This window comes from Athene noctua, chromosome 4, assembly GCF_965140245.1.
Source record: "Athene noctua chromosome 4, bAthNoc1.hap1.1, whole genome shotgun sequence".
Classification (NCBI taxonomy): Eukaryota; Metazoa; Chordata; class Aves; order Strigiformes; family Strigidae; genus Athene; species Athene noctua.
In genome coordinates this window covers 37,571,367-37,591,116 of record NC_134040.1, presented here as the reverse complement: position 1 = coordinate 37,591,116, position 19,750 = coordinate 37,571,367, and the positions used below count along the sequence as shown (strand labels likewise).

At 45.9% G+C, this 19,750-nt stretch overlaps 1 long non-coding RNA gene and 1 other non-coding gene across 3 annotated transcripts; one reads left to right on the top strand and one right to left on the bottom strand.

Moving 5' to 3' along the window:
- Positions 1-452: 452 nt before the first annotated feature.
- LOC141960152 (uncharacterized) lies at positions 453-13,436 on the bottom strand. Of its 2 annotated transcripts, XR_012633562.1 has the most exons (9): positions 13,306-13,436; positions 12,633-12,987; positions 12,272-12,531; positions 11,414-11,473; positions 10,475-10,711; positions 9,890-9,953; positions 7,674-7,812; positions 6,943-7,231; positions 453-635 (listed from the first exon to the last, which is right to left on the bottom strand). It is a non-coding gene; the product is annotated as an uncharacterized LOC141960152 (long non-coding RNA). The 2 variants fall into 2 exon arrangements; XR_012633563.1 differs by lacking the exon at positions 12,272-12,531 and having other exon boundaries at positions 12,737-12,987.
- A 1,294-nt stretch (positions 13,437-14,730) lies between these two features.
- On the top strand, positions 14,731-14,809 carry LOC141960459 (small nucleolar RNA SNORD45). The gene has a single exon (XR_012633628.1). It is a non-coding gene; the product is annotated as a small nucleolar RNA SNORD45 (small nucleolar RNA).
- The last annotated feature ends 4,941 nt before the right edge of the window (positions 14,810-19,750 follow it).

The window sequence follows — 19,750 nt, the reverse complement described above, 5'->3', positions numbered from 1 at the left end:
CCTGCCTTTAAAAAGGGAATTAGTTGCACAATTATCAAGGAGAGACCTCAGTCACTCTTAGATTTTTTATTTCCTCCTGATGTTTTAGTTTTCCAAAGAATGACTGGAAAGAATCGGATCTTTCTACATGTCTAGGAACAACAGAAACAGCATCTCTGTCAGCACCTTGTTACGGAGGCTCTCAAATAAACAACCAACCACCAACAGTTTCAAAAATTATTATGGACACAATTCACTATCTCTCCATAAATTACAGCTTCGAATGTCTGTGAGAGGAGAACAGAACACCTTTCTAGGGTTCGACAGCAACCCAAAACACATAACAAAGCGCTCTATCGGGTTTATTGGCAACCCAAAGTGCAGAACAAAGCCCCGCTCCCTGGGGTTTAACAGCAACCCAAAACGCTTTATCACTCACCTGACAAGTGAGGGCTCTCACCCTCGAGGACCTGCTCAGGCACCTGCCACACACCTGCAAAGAGATTCCATTTCTTCCTATTGTTGGAAGTCACTTTCAAACATTAGAACGATCGGCAGACCATTCAAGTTCCACCTTTACTGCGTACTCCAAGCCAGCAACATCCAAAGGTAAATATTTTGCCACTAACATTCACTACTGCCGAAGGGAGAAGATTCTGTGGGGAGAAGAGAAAGAGTTTACTTTAGAATGTAAGATACACATTGATCTATGTGCAAGTTCAGACAGCACAGAGGTTTTTAGAAAGACTAAACAGCCTCCATAAACAATGTCTCCTCAGTTCCCTGCTGACTTGTTAATGTAATAGACTGCTACTGGTTTTCTGGAGTGATTGCAAGTCAAAGAAATAAAGAAGGAAAAAAAAAAAAAAGAAAAAATGGAAAATAAAAAAAAAATTTAAAAAATAAATTAATAAGGGAAAAACGGGTGGAAACAAACGGGAAAAAAACAGGGGAAAACAAACAGGGGAAGACGGGAAAACAGAGAAAAAGGTGGAAAACAGGACAATACAGGGGAAAACGGGAAAATGGCGAAAATGGGAAAAACAGGAAAAAAGAAAGAAAAAAAAGAAAAAAGAAAAAAACAAATAAGGGGAAAACAGGGAAAATCAAACGGGGGGAAACAAAGTGGAAAATGGGGAAAAAAGAGGGGCAAACGGGAAAATGGGGAAAAAAGAGGGGGAAATGGGAAAGAAGAAGAAAGAAGAAAAAAAAGAGAAAAATTAAGCGGAAAATGGTAAATCAAACGGGGGAAATCAAACAGGGGAAAACAAACGGGAAAACAAAGAGGGGAAAAGAGGAAAAAAAAGGGGAAAACAGGAAAATGGGAAAGTACGGGATAACATGGGAAAAGGGTAAATAAGAAGACAAAAAAAGTTAAAAAAAAGAGAAAACAAGAAAGAAAAAGAAAGAAAAAAATTAAAAAGAAAAAATAAGGAAAACGAAAAAAAGAAAAAAGAAAAAAAGAGGAAAAAGCAGAAAAAGAATAGAAAAAAATCAAAAGAATTGTAAAGAAAAAATGGAAAAAAAAAACCGAAAAAAAAAAAAAAAGAAAAAACAAAAAGGTGACTAAGGTATTCAGCTTACCAAGAACAACCAGCCTGTAAAGAAAACTCATGTTATTTTGCCCTAAAAATCCAAGAGGTTAACAGATTGGACAGTCTTGTTATAGCTGGGATTCAGTTCTCCCCCATCTTTCCGTACCCCAGATGGCTTCATTGCTCCAACTAGCTTCTGAGTATGGATGCAGTCCCGACCCTTAGGAGGAGCCAAGCTCATCAGAGAAGGAATTCCACAGTGCCTTTGAGGCTGGTTCTGCAGCTTAGAATGGCTGCGGGAGAAAATGCTGAAGACTTCACAAAAGAAAAAATAAGAAACAAAGCCACACCCCCTTACTGGAAAACATCCTTCAGTTTCCAGGTTTCCAAATCAGTGTCTGTTCTTTTACCCAGCTGAAGTGAGGAACCTTAACCGCATGGATGCCGGACAGCTCAGAGAGAGGCTGGACAGGCTGGATAATGCAATGAAAGGGGGGGCTCTCAGCAGGAGGGGCTCTCAGCAGGAGGGGCTCTTCAGATAAGGAAGGAGCTGCAACTACTGAGTCCCAGGATAAGGGAGGGGACTCAATGAATACTGAGTTATCAACGTTATGGAAACACTAATGGGGTAGAAAGTCACAAGAGGAAGAGGAGGCATCTTCAGTCTTCATCCTGAAGACCCACGACCACCAGGGGCCACTGCGCAGGCGTAACTAGGAGGAGACCAGGGCAGAGCACACGAAAATGACTTCTTAGAACGCATTAGAATAAACCCCGCCTTTTCGTGGAGAGATCATGAATATGTGCAAGTGTTTTTGGAACGATCATGAATATGTAACACTGTCAAATTGTTACTGATTTTGCTATCAACTGAAACTAAATTATGTTTGATTTTAATATGCATATAGAAGGAAGAGATATTTTAATAAAAATCATTTGTTTGCATTTATTGCACTTTCAATCTGGCAACCGAAAGCTACTCTAAAATCCCCTGTACAGCCCCTTACCACGGCCGAAAGGATTGTTCAAAATTATCTAGTAGGAACGTCTGGAACCTAGGTAACAAACACAGAGTGATTTGTAAACTGATCTATAACGCATACATCGAACTATCAGAATGTATGTAGCTGTCAAGGTCTAGGATTAATGGGAACTGAGGAAATTCAACTGTAACAGCTTGCGAGTACCTGCCAAGCAACCGTGAACTTAAGCAGAAGGTAATTTGTGAAAGAGTCAGATGATTGAATATTGTAAGCATTGGTGGCCTTTATATATATATTGGATGGTCAGGAAAAATGGCCTAGGAATGGGATGCTGAATTCTAACACATTCTGCAACTAATGCTGTTCTGTAGGAGAGAAGGGAAATGGAGGGAAGGGCCATAAGTTGATTTATTCTTCTCTTTGAGACAGAGGAAGGATTGGCAGAAGGAATACAAGATGATTACTAGGGTTAACTTAGTCATGGCTATAACTTCTGACAATAAGAAAGTTAAAAAAAAAATGTTGTCCTGCATGTGAACTTGGAAAAAATTGTTTAAAGAAAAGAATTGCCTCTGCTGAAAAGGATGATGGTATTAAAGACCGACAAAGCACAAGCAGAAGTGGCTGTATTGTGTGGGACATCAGGGGGAATATTAGAGCAGAATTTTCCATCTGGGGATTCGCAGCGGGGATCCAAATAATGTGGAGCACAGAGAAAGACTGAGTCGGTATCAGAAATGGATTTATATGGAGTTAAACATGCCATGCCTAAGTTTCTGAATTGGTCTAAATTATATGAGGTGAGACAAGATAAGAATGAATCTCCCTCAGCGTTTCTGGAGAGAGTGAAAGAAACTGCCAGAAAGTACACTGATTTGAGAGTAGAAACAGAGGTGGCTCAGATATAATTGGCTTTGATTTTTATGGGACAATCAGCACCAGATATAAGAAAGAAACTCCAGAAGCTTGAAGGAGAGCATTCAAGAAGTTTGAATAAAATGATGGAGGCAGCATGGAAAGTATGTAACAATAGGGAAAAAGAGGAAAAGAAAACCAGAGAAAATAGATTGCTGGCTGGAATGACAGGGACAGCAGGCAGAGAATGAGGTAGAGGAAGAGGACGAGGAATCAGTGGAAGGGCAGGATTTATGAACTGTGGCAATCGGAATTTTAACACCCCCTTAGCAATAAATCAGTGTGCCTTGTGCAGGGAGGAAGGACACTGGAAAAGGGATTTTCCTAGAAATGGAAATGTTCATCAGGAAATAGCCAGAGTGATGGTTTTAGATGACTCAAGGGGACTGGAGGGGAACCCAGCTGAGCCTCTGGTTGTAATTAAGCAGGGAGAAAAAGAAGTTAAATTGTTAGTGGATATGAGAGCAACATTTTCGGTATTGAATACTTGTAAAGGAAGGCTTGGAACAAAAACAGCAAACATAATAGGAGCAACAGGGAAGGAGGAAAACAGGCCATTCCTGCAACCCCTGGATTTAAAATTTGGATAGAAGATAATTACACATGAATTTTTCTATGTACCAGAATATACGATACCCTTGTTAGGGAGGGATTTGTTATCCAAATTAAATGCACAAATTGTTTTTGAGGAAGGAGAACTTTTCTTGAAAATACCTGAGTCAAAACCAGGAGAAACCCTGATGACACAAGAAAAAGTGAAGGAGCAGGAAATTCCACCAGAGGTGGATTCTGCAGTGATTCCTACACTATGGGAAACAGATATTCCTGGTAAATCCAAACTAGCAACGCCTGGAAAGATGGATTTAAAAGAAGGTGCAGGGACAGTAAAAATTAAGCAATATCCAATCAAGCCAGAAGTTAAGACAGGAACTGAAGAAACTAACTGACAAATTTCTGGAGTACAACATTTCAGAAGAATGTGAATCTGAGTGTAATACTCCTGTTCTACCAGTCAGAAAACCCTCAGGTGAATATAGGTGAGTGCAAGACTTGAGAGCAGTGAATCAAAGAGTCAAGGACATCTATCCTGTGGTGGCAAATCCTTATACATTGTTAATAGTGTTAGACTCATCAGTGGTTTACAGTGCTTGACTTTAAAAGATGCTTTCTTTTGTATACCTTTGGAGAAGGAAAGCAGAAAATTGTTTGCTTTTGAGTGGGAAAGTCCACAAACAGGATGAAAGATGCAGTTGACATGGAAAAGACTACCCCAAGGATTTAAAAATAGCCCGACAATCTTTGGAAACCAGCTGGCAAAAGAACTTTAAATCTGGAAACAGGACAAATCAAGACCTGGACATTTACTTTTACAATATGTGCATGACATACTGATTGCTACAGAAGAAAGATTTACCTGCATACAGGTAACAACAGACCTCTTGAATTTTCTGGGACTGAATGGGTACAAGGTATCCAGGAAGAAAGCCCAAATAGCCTGCCAGACTGTGATATGTTTGGGCTTTGAAATTTCAAAAGGGCAACGACAATTAGGAAAAGATCGCAAAGAAACCATCTGCGGTATACCTGACCGAACGGCAAGAAAAATAGCAAAGGAACAAGTATTTCAAATAGCATTAATTCCCTCCAAAACTAAGTAACCCTTCCCAGGGAAAAGCCAAAATATTCAGAGGAGGAGGAGAAGTTAGGATGATTATTAAATGCTAGGAAAAATTTGGCTGGATGGTGGGTAACCCCTAACGGACAAAGAGTAATTCCACCTCTGCTGATGACAGAAATAATTCAAACAAGGCATCAGGAATGTCACTGGGGGGTGGAAGCCTTAGTAACTTCTTTACAAAAACAAGTGCTCTCAGCCAAAAGGTTAGGACTGGCTCAAATAATAACTGCAAAATGTGACGTATGTTTGAAAAATAATCCAGTGATCAAGAAGAGTCCAAATGGGTAGGTTAAAATCTGGTACAGAACCTGGAGATTATTGGCAAGTGGATTTTTCAGAATTACCTAGGCAAAATGGGTACCGATACATCCTGGTGGGGGTTGATACTATTACAGGATGGCCAGAAGCTTCTCCCTGTCGCACCGCACAAACAAAAGAAGTAGTAAAGTGTTTATTATGGGAAATAATCCCGCGGTTTGGAGTTCCTATTGGAATTTCTTCTGACAGGGTTCCACACTTTGTTGCAGAAATAGTCCAAAATGTTAGCAAAATTCTGGGTATCACTTGGGATTTGCATACTCCATGGAGGCCACAATCCAGTGGAAAAGTAGAAAGAATGAATCAAACCTTAAAAAGACAAATAAGTAAAATCTGTCAAGAGACAAATTTAAAATGGCCTCAAGCACTTCCATTGGCATTATTGCGAATCAGAGTACAACCAAAGAGTGGAACCTCTGTCAGTCCTTATGAATTATTGTATGGGAAACCTTATGAGTCTCCAGAACCAAATCCAAACATGCATGTAAAAGGAAAACGTACTGCTTTCTTTAGGAATATCTCTGACTGCGATTCGGAGTGCAGTGCTGTGGAATAGACCATTATCCCTAGAAACTCCAGTGCATGACTTTCAACCAGGAGATTGTGTCTATGTGAAAACGTGGACTTCCGAACCTCTGCAGGAACACTGCAAGGGACCTTTCCAGATACTGTTAACCACCCTCACGGCTATCAAGATTGCAGATTCAGATGCTTGGATACACTATACTCGGGTGAAAAAGGCACCTACTCCATGGAAAATTATTAGCCGTGACCCAAAGACTTTAAAACTGACTCTGAAACAGGTTTAATTTTTCCTATCAGTTTTTAATTGTTCTTTGGATTCTACTTTGGAAAGGTGTACTGGTTGAAGGATTGGGTCGCCTGATTGCTAGGAGCACAAGACAATTAGAAACAGAACAAGTGATTGTCTGAAAAAAAATTTGATGTTAGCTACGAATAAAACAAATACTCTTCCTCAGTCCTATGTGCTCTCCAGATCCTGCCTCAAATTTAACCCCTGCTAATTGCGGCTCTGTGTCCAAACAGCTCAAAAGATCTAAAATGCAAGAAGCTCACAACCCACCAAATAACGAGAATATGCCTCTAACCCTGTTCATTCTCATTTAAGAGATCTTCAGGTATAAAATAAAACCTAAAGCAGTTAAGTATGGTTTGCATAGTCAGAAGGGGAGGCTTCTGGTTTTGGAAGTTTTGGAACTTATTGCTTTGAAGCAGGTCTTTGGAGTGATTAACAGCTTCACTGTGTCCACAACAGAACCCACCGTATTTTTTCTTTCTTTCTCTCTCCATTTTCACCTGAAAACTGATTGGAAATACAAGAATGAAAGACAGGAGTCATTAAGATTAAACTTATCTCCACTGCAAGACCCAGGTTTAACATGGTTTTATGGTAACTGATTTCTGAGACATTTCTTCAATATTTCAATTTCTTCTGTACCAGAAATGATTTACACAGTGTGACATCTGAGAGCTTGGAATACCACAAGGTAACCAAATATTAAATGATGCTTACCATTCTAAAAAATTTTTAAAGGATCTCTGGGCCTCTGCACTTAAAAAACCTGAGGACTTGTAAAAGGTGAAGGGCAAAAAATGGTCACTGCCTTCTTCCAAGGATTCCTTTTGTCATTCCTTTAACTGGAGCAGAAATCGCCCATCCACCACCAGCAGCTCATCCACACAGGGGAAAAGCTTGTTGATGACTGCATTTGGGAACTGCAGTTCCTCTCTCATGGCTTTGGAGTACACCTTCAGCGTTACTTTCAGTGTCCTAACATGGTGCATTTCAGTCTGCATTAGTCCTGGGCAAGGGGAAATAAAAAAATCAAGGTCATTTATATGCTGTGCGATGACTACCGAGATATAAAAGGGCAGGCTCCGAAAGCCACCGTCTTTTGTACCACCACCTTCTTCACCACTGATGTGAAGCTCCTAAATTTGCCCTGTTAATCTCTCAACCCAACAGTGACTGACCCTACTTATTTAGCGACATCTCCCAGTTGCAGTTGAGCTGTTAGCTGGGCTTTGCTGCTAACACAGGCATACTGAAAACTATAGGTTGCTTGAAGTTATTAATAGGAGGACTCGGGCACAGCAAGACAGGTAACAGATTTGAAAATCTTCACTCAATTTTAGTTTTCAAGCATGAGTCAAAATGGGAGACAGTAAAAATGATTTCTGCTTTGTTTCAGAACAGTGACACTGTGAAATAGAAAAAGTTGTAAGAACAAAAAATACTCTTACCATAAATGACATCTTGCCTTGTTATTACGTCTTTCTTTTGTCTTTTTGCGTAACTGTTCCACTGCAACACTCCAACACGCTGCTTCAAACTCATGAGCATCTGCTTCTATTTCACTCCGGAGAGATACAGAATATGCATCTAGACCACAAGCACACTCAATATCAATTATTATTAAAATGTTTCCCTGGAACTGGATTGCTTCTGCCACTGCTTTTTCAATTTTTAATTCCCATGCTCACTGCTGGCTGCCCTCAGACTTGGCACACTGAAGTGGCCCCAGAGATGCACTGGTTTTATACTACCTGTGATCCTTCTAGAAATGTAAAGCTGCCACTTAAGTTACTGTACTGCCTAAAGCAGCAGGTCTGAAGGGCAGGGAATTGGTCCCTACTGTGCCCATATAGTGTGGAAATTGCAAAGTTTCTTCTCCTTTAGTAAAATACCAGAACCTACACACAATTATTCACACCCTACCATACAAGGACATTTCATGGCAAACAAGAAAAATCTGAGATCACATAAACCCCCCCCAGTTCTTTGCAATGCTTATTGCTACACAGTGATTTATAGCTGCGTGCACACACACTGAACATAAAAGATACCAGGGCTACATTTAATTTTAATACAGCAGCTTTGAAATGCTTTTTAAATCGAGACAGACCGTAAACTGGAAAGATATTTCAAACTTTAATCACTATTGCACAATACATGGAAGCCTGTAATAGACTTATGAAAAATGGATACAATTATTTAGCACTAATGTCTGTAATGAAGGATGAGCAACAGGAGACAAAATACCTCCTTTTAAAAAAGGAACTTCAGGGAAGTCAAAGGTGAAGAATCAGCCAGACGATCTTTAAAACTGATCACTGGCAAGGTCTGCGGCTGGCCCTTTTTCAAAGTGCTTTTAAGGACATGGGAGTGGACGAGATCTCATGGATCCCCGAGCCCAGGACCCTCCACTGCAAGCAAGCTTTGCCTTCCACCCCGACCGAACTCCTCCTCCAGCACTGTGTCTGGTAGGCTGCTTCAGGACCAGCTGCTGCAGCAGTTCAAGAGGGTCTCCAGTTCCCAGCCAAGGTTTATGCATTGCTAATTTACAACTTTTCTTGTAAAAGCACCAGTGACTACCAAACCCCAAAAGTTCCCCTTTCTTAGTCTGTACCTCCACTAATAATTATCTCTATCGATCGCTGTTAACCTATCACACCAGACCAGACTGTACACCACAGAGCTGTTTCAACAACAAGCCCTACAGCCAACTTTTCCTATCTTCATTACCCCTTATTGTTTCCTATTTTAGCCTCTGCACTTTCCCCTAAACGCACAAACCCGTTCTCGATAACACAAACAGCCACTTACCTTCCTACAACAATTATTGCCTTTGTGCTAAGTCTTGGTAAGAACCGTTTCATAAAGAAGTACACCTTGAAATGCGAGTCAAATGGTACCTCACAAAACCATATGAAATGCACAGAGCAATACTTGGACATTCGTGTCGGCTGTATTTCTTACAGCCAAAGCAACCAAACAGACCATCTGCAAGGCAGAAGGTAATTCTGCTCTAGTTCCTGTCGGACACCCAAGAGCCAAGAAGCCTGTTCTGTTAGTGCAGACCCTGTAATGTCTACAAATCAAAATGCCTTTTGAATATACACCCGTGGCCGTGATGGTCTTTTCCGGCAGCAAAAAGCTATTTCAAAGTCTATGCTGCAATAGAGCTGTTCCTACTTCTTGGTTTTTTCTCCCAGATCCCTTTTCCCACTTTGCTGCAACAAAGATTTACATTCAGACTGTTAGTGCTAGCTTGTCTTAAGAGATTTCTAGCAATCGCTAGCTGCAGGCAAGTTTTAAATGGACAATTATGAAAATCTGATGTAAAACAAAGTTCACAGTTCTAGTCTTTTCAGAGGCCAGAGAATAGACAATCAGTGAAAGAACTAGCTTATGGATCCCTTTTCACCAAGATATTTTGAGGTCATGCAGCAAAGAGGCAGAAAGAAAAATAAAAAGATAAAAAGATAAAGACACACAGGAGATTGCTCGGAGCCTCTAAGCCATACCCAGTAGAAAAAAAAAATTAAGCCACCTTATTAAAAGAGACCTTTACTACACTTCAATAACACACTGTGTATAGACTTTAAAACATATTTAAAAAAAAAAATACAATCAAACAGGTAAGTCTTGAGCACAGAAATCATTCGTTAGTACAAACCTGGCGCAATGCACTGGGGTGAACTTTGTGGAGATCCAGAAGGTCTGTGCTGCACATCTTTCTGCTAGAGGAAAAAATACAATATTCTTACCCATCTAGACCAAACTTTCAGTTCAAAATGAATCATGTTTCTCCTATCAGACAGCACTAACTGTAAGTGAAGCTGTATACTGAAAGTAGAAATGATTTCACATAGTAGCAGTTTTGATTTTTTCACATCCCAGAATGGCATATAGACATCAACACTCTGTATAAAAATCCTATCAAGTACAGATCGGACTGAAACAGAACCAGAAATGAAGCTACAGCTGAATTAAAGCTATGATAATAGATAATTTATTAAATTAAAGCAAACCCTTGACGTAGTAAAGGTAACTTTGTTACCACTTCGTTTACATCAATACTGTTTTTCTGATCAGGGATACCAATTAAACTCAGACACCAGAGTGAAAAGAGCAGGCGTATTTTACTGAAAATAACTAAATAATGTAACGGAATAATACAGAAAACATACAGTAAGAAAAGACAGAACAGCGTGCTTAAAGAAATAGGAAAATACAGGGTAATGCATCAAATCATCACTACCTGAGAAAGAGAATAGCGATTAAGAAAGATCCATCCCCACTTGCATATATTATCATCACCCAGACCCGCAGTGGCTGGGCAGCCCCGGTTGCAGCGAGGGTTTGCAGAGCCTGTCCCGGCAAGTGGGAAATCCTACGCGGTGCCTCCACCCGTAGGTGAGGCTGCTAAAGTCCCTGTGAGCGGGCCAGCCTTACATACTTCAGCCAGACAGCTGTCTCTGCGGCCCTGTTATCTTGCCTATACACAAGGAAAGATAAGGAGAGATATATATGTACATATTTAGCATAAACATGTTTAGTACAATACCTACTAATACAGTGGTTGTCAGCTATAAAATATACAGGATTGATCTATAGATTGACTCTGGCTTGGGCCTATTGTCCAAGCCTTAGCACTTCAAAACCCAACTAAACTAACCCAGCCAGCTAATAAAAAACTAGACTGCCTATTTAAAAATGCATCTCTGGTAACCTGTACAACTTTCTCGTTCTTACAACACCAGGATATTACAATTCACTGAGACAGAATTTATCAAAGGTGCAAAGAAATTCAGTAATATACTCTGTAACAAATGGCTTTTTGGGAGTCTTGCTTCACTCTGAGGATCTGATTTCTGACTTCATCCCTTGTGGGGACAAATTCCCGGGCCACCAGAGAGACTGCAGACAGTCAATATGATTGGAAGTCAAACTCAAGCTTTATTAGCAAGCAAGCCCTTATATACTCTTGTGCATTCTAAAAATAGCAGCAAGCCCTTATACACTTGTTGCTATCTTGCATTACTCTTTGTGGTGGTTTAGGCCCTGGCGGGACCCGAGACCACGTTGCCGTTGTCCCTCCCCCACCCTCGGACCAGACGGGGCAGGGAGTGAGATACAACCCCGGGGTTGGTTTTGTTTTCATAGGGCTTCTTTTCAAGGACGAAACCATCTTACTCACCTGAATCAGCAAAGACAGAAATTGTCATTCGGTGTGTTTATCTCTGTGCCTCAAAGGAACCTGTAACATAGATGAAGAAAATCCTTGTTGTCTTGTGCCTTAAGCACAATGACTCCTTTATGGATGAATCAGAAGTACAGCTCTCGAGAAACACAGATACATGTTTTTATCACGGTGGGAAAAATGAAGTATGATCACTCAGTTTTAAATGTGTTTTCATTTTAACTGATCCCACAGGAAAGAACCTGTAGGAAATGGCCTTATTTTCAGTTACAACAATGCTGCTCTAAACTCGGATACCCAAACACAGGAAAGGGCAAGAAATGAGAACCTGACAACACAATGGTTTTTCACTGTAAAATCAGATGATCAAAATGTTATTTCTGACCGTCACTGTTGCATCCTATTAAAAATCTATTTGTAAGCAGAGAGGTGTGGTCACTTTGATTCCTTTTGCCTGTCACATCATTTAAATTGTATCTCAGGCCATCTGTCCAGCGCCTGAAGTATGTTACAGCCGTACTGCGCTTCTCGCTACGCTACAGCCCGCAGCAGCTGAACAGCCCCCCCCGCTCAGCAGCACCAAGGCTGCATTGTGTCGGTTTTCAGGAGTTAGATACTATCCAGCAGTAACAGATTATCAGCTTCAGAGAGCGTGGCCTCTTTCACTACTATGCTTCTTAAGCAAGTTAATGTTCAATTAGGACGATTCAAGGGAAAGCGGGTAGCTTCTCCTTAAGGATGACTTACAGCATCGCATTTATTTCACATCTGGTATCTTTAGACCTATTGCTCCTTTCCATCAGTATACATACTTAACTACATTGCTTGAGAAGGGGGAATTTTTATTTTTTTTACCCTGGATAGGCCCTTTTTTTCAGTGCTGGCAGAATGCACCTTCCCTGGACTTCCTGGGAAATCGCTCAGCACTGCTGAGGCCGCACCCGAGGGCTGTGTCCAGCGCTGGGATCCCCAGTACAAGAGAGGCGTGGACATACGGGAGAGACTCCGGGGATGGGCCACGAAGGTGACGGAGGGTCTGGAGCACGAGGCTGAGCGAGCTGGGGATGTTCAGCCTGTTGAAGGCTTAGGGGGATCTTATCAATGTGCACCAACACCTGATGGGATGGAAGGAAGCAGAGGGAGCCAGGCACTCCTCAGAAGCACCACCAACAGGGCAAGAGGCAACGGGCACAAATTAAAACACATAAAACCCCACCTGAACGCAAGAAAACACACTTCTTTTTACTGGGAGGGTGGGTCAAACACTGGCACAGGCTGCACAGAGAGGCTGTGGAGTCTCTGCCCTTGGAGTTACTCAACTGGACATGGTCTTGCACAACTGGCTCTGCTGGAGCAGGGGGGGCGGACTCGACGACCTCCAGAGACCCCTTCCCACCCGAAGCCTTCAGAGAATTCATCCGCAGCCGCTCACCCAAACGCCCTCGCTTCGCCACGGTCCCTGGCACCCCCGCCCTGAACGCGGCGCCGGGCGGTACAAATCCTGTCGCCAGGTGGAAAGTCTGAATTGCTTAAGGAAGCGCTTCATGGCGGTGAACTGCCGCCGGGTTTACCTGCGGGAAGATCCGCACTGTGACACGCCGGACAAGTCCTGGCTGTATTTAAAAAACACACCCAAGCCGCCCGAAAAGCCCTCAAAACACCCAGCGCACCCCCCCAAGGCCTCAAACCGCTCCGCCGGACCCTCCCCCCATACCCCCCCCACCGCCCGAAAAATGACGAAACAAGCAGCCCTTATTTCCTGCTGCGCTGCGCTGCGCCAGCCCCCGTGACACACACTTGTTCTGGCACTGCCCAAAGGGTGTTTCCCCGCGGCACGGCTCGCACCGGCAGGGCCCGGCACCGGTAACTCAGGCCGCACGCAGCCTCACCGGTTTAATGAGGCAGCAGAAGGGTTTATTTCTGAGGGGAAGCGCGGCCGCACGGCCCTGCCCCGGGGCTGCCGCCGGCCCCGGCCTCTCCTCAGAGCCGCGGCGAACGCTGCTGGACGACCCGGCTGCCGGGCGGGGTCCTGCGCTGCCCAGGGCGTCCCGCCTGACCGCCGGCTGCTGCCCACCCGCGGCACGGCCGCAGCGCGCAGGCGCGGGTCAGGAGCCGGGATGGGCACCTACAGCGGGGTCCTTGCCAGCGGCCCCTGGCCCCGGCCCGCCCCGGGACGCTCCTACGGCGGCGGCGGCGGCGCGTGCAGGTACCGCGCGGCGGGAAGGGCCCGGCCGGGGCCGCCGGCGCCTGGGCCCGGGGGAGGCGCTGGGGGGCTTCGGGCCCGGCCGCTCGTCCCAGCGGGGCGGGGGACCCGGCAGCGGGGCTGAGCGGGCGTGCGGGGGCCGGGGGAAGAGCTGGTGGGCGGTCGGGGGGCAGTTGGTGCCTCTGCTCGGGCACTGAGCTCGGTGCGTGCGGTCTCGGCAGGGCCGGGGGAGGAAACGCCGCGGGCGGCGAGAACTGTCTCAGGGGCAGAAACGAGCTCGGGACCTTGCGGGGAAAAAGCCGTCAGGGGCAGGACTGTTCAGGTTCATCTGCTCAAGCAGTTGCCGGGTTGGGGCACGCTGTGCTTCTGCTGCGCCTTAGCCGGGGCGGGGTCTGCGTTCGCCGTGAATTTTGCAGCAGTTTTCTCCAAATGTTCCTTAGCTACGGGTGTGACGGGGACTTTGTAGAGGATCCCTTTGGGCTTTTCTGAATGCTTCGTGGTGCACGTTGAGGTGAAAGGTGTGTATGGGCAGAGGAAGAGGAAAGGCTTTCATTCTCTAGATGTTGATTTGCACAGAAATACAGATTGCTCTGTATTAAACTCTGTTTAAATAACGATGGAGCAATTATATGAAAGGTACAGTTGTGGAATAATTTTTCTCTACGTGTAGTGCATTTACGTTTAGTACCACACAGAAGAAGTCATGTGGTAGTCTGTTCCTATCTTGTGCTCCTCAAACCTGCTTTTTTTTTTCTTCTGTTTAACTGGGGATTTCTGTTCAGCGGGTATTTCTTTGCTGTGCACTTTTCCCCAGAGCAGAAGGACTCAGTGTCCGTCTTATTGCCCACTGCTAGCTCCACCGTAGATGAAATGCCTCACCACCTCTTCTGTCTCCTTGTTTTCATTCTCAGGGGCATCGTGGTGAAGAACGTTACCCAGAGGGCTCTGGTGCTCCCAGACGGCGGCTTGATGGCCTGTGCCATGTCCCTCTGGTCCCGCCCCCAGGAGCGGGTGAGTGGCGTCACCCCACAATAAGGCAGCATCCTGCTTTGGGAAGAAAGTGTGCTGGGTTGGAAACCCTTGGGTAGGCCGGGAGGAGGCTGCCTTCCCGGGTCGGGGATGAGCCTGTCTTATCTGATCTGGAGTTGATGTCTGTCCCAGCTTTAGCTCTAGAATTACTCTGAGACCCGGGGAGCTCCCGTTCCCGTAGGCTGTGTCCTTGGTGCTTTCCTGTGCTGTGGCATCCCGTTGCTGTCCCAAACTCTCACCCGGCGTGAGGAGAAGGGGCACAGTTTGAGTTCTGCCCTGTTTCCGCACTGGGGAGGCAGAGTTCTTGGCTTAACACTGGTGTTAGGAGGAGATGCTTTCCTGTTCCCTGCCTGCAGCTCTGGATACCCCAGTGGAACAGCGTTAGCAAGTGCTGGTGGAGAGACGTGTTGGTGACTGTACCCAGCCTGCCTGGGTGAGCGTGCCTGCTCTGAATGCCCACACCCTGTTCAGTCCCACCTGCCCCTCCAGAAGGCTTGAGGGGTTGTGGTCATGTCTGCCTTGGGTCACAGTGAGCAGTCACGGGTTCAGATGGGCTTTTTAAGGCTGAAGGGCAAGGATGATCTATTTTCTGCTGGGGCTGTATGTTCCTTGTAAGGTTTGCAGTCGCCATCTCCTGGCAGGTTTAGATTCGTTTTGGGTATTCACCTGCTCCTGAAAATGCTGTAAACGGCCACTGCTTTGCACAGCAGTTCAGAAGTTTCTGGCAATACCACATGTATCTTGCAGTCTTCTTGGACAGGCACATCCCTGGTGGTGTGTGTGCTTTTGTTTTTGTTGTTTGTTGGTCTTTTGAGGGGTGTTTTTATCAGGAGAAGGTGATAATGAGCAGGCTTCATCTGATACTGTTTTTTCCTGGAATTTGTACTTTCCTAGTGACCCCCAGAAATGTGGCCAGATGTGTCACAGATGTTATTTCCTGGGGAAAACAGAGGGATTTCTCAATGCCTGTGTGTTGCTTGAGACATTGCAAATAAGCTGGGTGGTCGATGGACACGCAGCTGCCAGGAACGTTAACGATCAGAGGTACCCAGTTTCTGTCAGTGAATCCATTTGTTCTGTGTCTGACCCTCCGTGAGCTGAAGCGTAGGAGGAATATACGGGATTAAACGTCAGGCTGGATGCAGAGTAGTCCTAAAGGCCGTATCCAGCCTGCAGAAAGCAGCTTGACTACTCTGTGGTTTTGGTTGTTTTCTTTAAAAGAAAGCAGCAGTGCTCTGCCTGATCTTTTAGGATCTTTTTTCAAAAGTTTTACACTTGTAATATATTATTTAGTCGTTACTGTGCTATAATGACATTGTGTAAGTGGAAGTTTTATACAAAAGCAACATTAATGGAAAAGTCACACTGATTTGAAACTAAAAGGTGAGATGTGTGCTTATTTTGCATCATCCGTGCAGGACTGGGATCCTGCTTTGAGATGTCCCTGCCTTTACCCTGCAAAACTGTAGGTAGTTTTTCAGTACAAGCTGATGTCCGTCATTTTGTATCTCTTGTTGCACAGGATCACTGGCAGTATCCGACTGGCTGCATGAAAGAAATGTGGACTTGCTGGGTCAGTGGCTTTGTGACCATCAGACAACTTCTGGAGGACTCGGTGGGTGAGCTTGGATTAGGTGGCTTCTTTTGCCAGCTGTCCTGCCTGGTGTCTGGACTATTTTGCAGTTGGCTTGTCAGCAGATCCTAGCAAGCTCCATGACCAACAGGTCTTTGCAGCAGGTTTGAGATTTTTGTTCTGCCTGCTCGCACATGCTGGTGTTTGCCACATCACCCAGATGTGTGACCGGTCCCTGCAAATGAAAGAATTCAATCTGGAATGGTGGCCTGCAGGCTCACCAAGCTGGCTCAGAGCCTGTCTTGTGTTCCACAGTGTTGGTTTCCTTCTTGCGTTTCTTGCTAATTAAGCTCAAATGTGTATCCAAGTTTTGCATGGGAGGTTGTACTGGGTCTGGCTGATCTGGAATTGGTTTTCCCCTACATCAGCCCCATGGTGCTGTGGATTATGCTGGGAGCTGGCAGGGTGTTGGTAGCCCCCTGGTGTCGCGGCTGCTGCTGAGCGGTGCTTACACAGCACCAAGGCTCTTTCCCACATTTTCCCCCCAGTGGGACGGGGTGGGCAAGATCTTGGGAGGGGGCACAGCCAGGACAGCTGACCCCAGCTGCCCAAAGGGACATTCCAGACCATGTGACGTCTGCTCAGTATAAAGCTGGGAGAAAGGAGGAAGGGGCTGGGGTCACCCTTGGTCCTCCGAGGCAACCACTCCACGTATGGGAGCCCTGATCCTGAGAAGGCCCGACAGCGCCTGCTCATGGGAACTAGAGAATGAATCTGTGTTGGTTTGGTTTTTTTTTCTTCCACACGTGGACCTTTGCTTCGCTTTGCTTATATTAGAACTGCTTTTGTTTTACCCACAAGGGTTGGTCTATCTTATTTTCTTTCCCCTCTTTGCCCTGTTGAGAAAACAAGGGGAAAGGGGGGGAAGTGATAGAATGACTTGATGGGTACCTGCCATTTAGCCAAGGTCAGACTCTGTTTGTTAATGAACAGAAAAACTGAGTAGCAACATTTAAATAGATGCAAGCCACGATAAAGAGAATGTACCAAAAAAGTGCCACCACATGATTTGCATGCGGTGGAATGTTCCTATTTCCTAGGCAATGTGGCAGTGGAAAAAATGCCTCTCTGGCCCTTTCCCGAGCTGTTGTGGTCCCCTCCCCTGCCCTCCTGATGGTCCACCGGCCCGGACATACTAGAGCTCCAGTATGAACTGGAGTTGAAGGCAGCCAAGTGGTACGCCACGACTGACATTGCTAACGCGTTTTTCTCCATTCCGATAGCGCCAGAGTGCAGGCCACAGTTTGCGTTCACTTGGAGAGGCATCCGGTACACCTGGAATCGATTGCCTCGGGTGGAACCAGAGCTCCACCATTTGCCATGGACTAGTCCATACTGCACTGGAGAAAGGTGGAGCTCCAGAACACCTGCAGTACATTGATGACATCATTGTATGGGGGAACACAGCCGAGGAAGTCTTTGAGGAAGGGAAAAAAATCATTGAAATCCTCCTGAACGCCGGCTTTGCCATCAAGCGAAAGAAAATCAAGGGGCCTGCAAGGGAAATTCAGTTCCTAGGGATAAAATGACAAGATGCGCGTCGCCACATCCCAATGGAGGTGATAAACAAGATAACAGCCATGGCCCCACCAACCTCTAAAAAGGAGATTCAGTCTTTCCTGGGCGCTGTGGGGTTCTGGAGGATGCACATCCCGAACTACAGCCTGATTGTGAGCCCTCTCTACCACGTAACCCGTAAGAAGAACGATTTTGAATGGGGCCCTGAGCAACAACAATCCTTTGAACAAATTAAACGAGAGATTGCCCAAGCAGTAGCCCTCGGGCCAGTCCGGGAAGGGCAGGAGTTTTAAGAACATGCTCTACACCGCAGCCGGGGAGAATGACCCTACCTGGAGCCTCTGGCAGAGAGCACCTGGGGAAACCCAAGGCCGACCTCTGGGCTTTTGGAGCCGGGGATACAAAGGCTCTGAAGCTAATTATACACCAACTGAGAAGGAGATACTGGCAGCGTACAAAGGAGTTCAGGCTGCCTCAGAAGTGGTCGGCCCTGAAGCACAGCTCCTCCTGGCACCCCGACTGCCGGTGCTGGGGTGGATGTTCAAAGGAAAGGCCTCCTCCACACATCATGCAACTGATGCCATGTGGAGTAAATGGGTTGCATTGATAACACAACGGGCTCGAATAGGGAACCCCATCCGCCCAGGGATATTGGAGGTGATCATGAACTGGCCGGAGAGATAAGACTCTGGGATGTCACCAGAGCAGGAGGTGACACATGCTGAGGAGGCCCCACCATATAACGAGCTGCTGGATGAGGAGAAGCGATATGCCCTGTTCACCGATGGGTCTTGTTGCATTGTGGGAAAACATCGATGATGGAAGGCTGCTGTGTGGAGTCCCACACGACAGGTCACTGAAGCTGCTGAGGGACAGGGTGAATCGAGCCAATTTGCAGAGGTGAAAGCCGTCCAGCTTGCTTTGGATATTGCTGAGCGGGAAAAGTGGCCAAGGCTCTACCTCTACACTGATTCATGGGTGGTGGCGAATACCCTGTGGAAATGGCTGCAGCAATGGAAACAGAGCAACTGGCAACGTAAGGGTAAAACCGTCTGGGCTGCTGAAGTATGGCAGGACATTGCAGCCCGTGTGGAAAACCTCGTTGTGAAGGTGCGCCATGTGGATGCCCATGTACCCAAGAGTCGGGCCACTGATGAACATCGGCACAACCAGCAGGCAGACCAAGCTGCTAAGATTAGAGTGGCTCAGGTGGACTTGGACTGGCAGTGCAGAGGTGAACTGTTCATAGCCCGGTGGGCCCACGAGACCTCGGGCCACCAAGGTAGGGATGCAACATACAGGGGGGCTCGAGATCGAGGGGTGGACCTTACTGTTGACACCATTGCAGAGATCATCCACGGATGTGTGATGTGTGCTGCAGTCAAAACGTGCCAAGCGGGCGAAGTCCCAACGGAATGGAGAGTGATGCCTGAAATATAGATATGGAGAGGCCTGGCAGATCGACTACATCACACTGCCACAGATCCGCCAAAGGAAGCATCACTTGCTTGCAATGGTGGAAGTAACCACTGGATGACTGGAAACGCCCCGCGCCACCTCCCAGAACACCATCCTGGGCCTTGAAACCCGAGTCCTGTGGCAACACGGCACCCCAGAGAGAATTGAGTCAGACAACGGGACCCACTTCCCAAACAACCTCATAAATGCCTGGGCAGAAGAACATGGCATCGAGTGGGTCTACCATATCCCCTACCACGCACCAGCCTCTGGGAAGATCAAGCGCTACAATGGACTGTTAAAAACCACATTGAAAGCACTGGGAGGTGGGACCTTCAAAGACTGGGACATGCATCTAGCAAAGGCCACCTGGCTGGTCAACACAAGAGGATCTGCCAGTCAAGCTGGCCCGGCTCAGTCAAAACCTCCACGTGCTGTAGATGGGGATGGAGTCCCTGTGGTGCGCATGAGGAATGTATTGGGAAAAATGGTC